This window comes from Mus pahari, chromosome 4 (genome assembly GCF_900095145.1).
Source record: "Mus pahari chromosome 4, PAHARI_EIJ_v1.1, whole genome shotgun sequence".
Taxonomy (NCBI): Eukaryota; Metazoa; Chordata; class Mammalia; order Rodentia; family Muridae; genus Mus; species Mus pahari.
Window position 1 is genome coordinate 85582197 of NC_034593.1, and position 1353 is coordinate 85583549.

The window sequence follows — 1353 nt, forward strand, 5'->3', positions numbered from 1 at the left end:
AGGAAAGAGGTTGTTGTACAAGACTATTTTACAGGCTGTAGAGATGACTCAGCAGTTAAGAGCACTGACTGCTCTTCCAGAGGTCCTGAGTTCAATTCTCTGCAACCACATGGTGACTCACAGCCATCTGTAATGGGATCAGATGCCCTCTTCTGGTGTATCTGAAGACAGGGACAGTGTACTCAGATAAATAAATTAAAGAAATTTAAAAAAAAAAAAAAAAAGACTATTTTGTGAGCCAAAGCATCTTCAGCTCACCTGGGCTTGCATCCAAATCGATCATCAAAGTCATCGCCTCCCTCTCTGTTGTAGATTGATCCTACAAGCTGGTACTAGTTGGTAAATAAAATTGCTGGTGGCCAATGGCTGGGAAGGGAGACAGAGATGAGACTTAGATTTCCCAAGCAAAGGTTGGGTAACCCAAAGACATCTCACCAGTTCCAGGTCAGAGATCTGATCTAAGTGCGCCTGCATCACGCCCAGACCCTCAAGCCTCGCTGTAAGGGTCCCTCCCTAGTCCTGCTTACTACCCTTTCTTATCCTGTTTCTGCTCTTAACCTTTGACCCATGCATCCTTAATTGCTTAAGTACAGTAAAGGTTTTAATGCTCAGACAACAATATCAACAGCTCCAACAAAGTGAGACATCATTTCAGGATTGAAAAGCACTAGAGAAAAAGGGGGGAAATGTAGAATCCAAAATAAATTCAAGACCACCGAGCCCCTTCCTCCTCCGAAGGGACTTTCCAAACCATATAGTTTAGTGGTCAAAAACAGGAGACTAAGCCTGCCGCTGCCAAAACAAGATTAGCAGTTCCCAGAGAAACTCCCCTGCCCCGCCCCACACTGAATTCTGAGAAAAATCCACAAATTGCCCTGACCTTGTCACTAGAATTCCCCGTGATGTTAATAGCTGTGATGTTAATAGCTGTGATGTTAATAGCTGTGACGTTAATAGCCGTGACGTTAATAGCCGTGACGTTAATAGCCGTGACGTTAATAGCCGTGACGTTAATAGCTGTGATGTTAATAGCTGTGATGTTAATAGCTGACCCATAAGTTCAAAATGTACTATTGCTTTGCTGGCCAGTCATAGTAACCCACCATAAAGGCTGGCAGAGTGAGTCACTAGGCCAATGGTAGTCACCCTATGCAAACCAACCAATGCCTGGAAGGGTTACTTGCTAATGAGAAGAAGCCAGCTAGCCTTGTTGCCTAAATCTGCCCCTTACAAGGTATTAAAAAGTGTGTTCTTAGGGGCTGGTGAGATGGCTCAGTGGGTAAGAGCACCCGACTGCTCTTCCAAAGGTCCAGAGTTCAAATCCCAGCAACCACATGGTGGCTCATAACCATC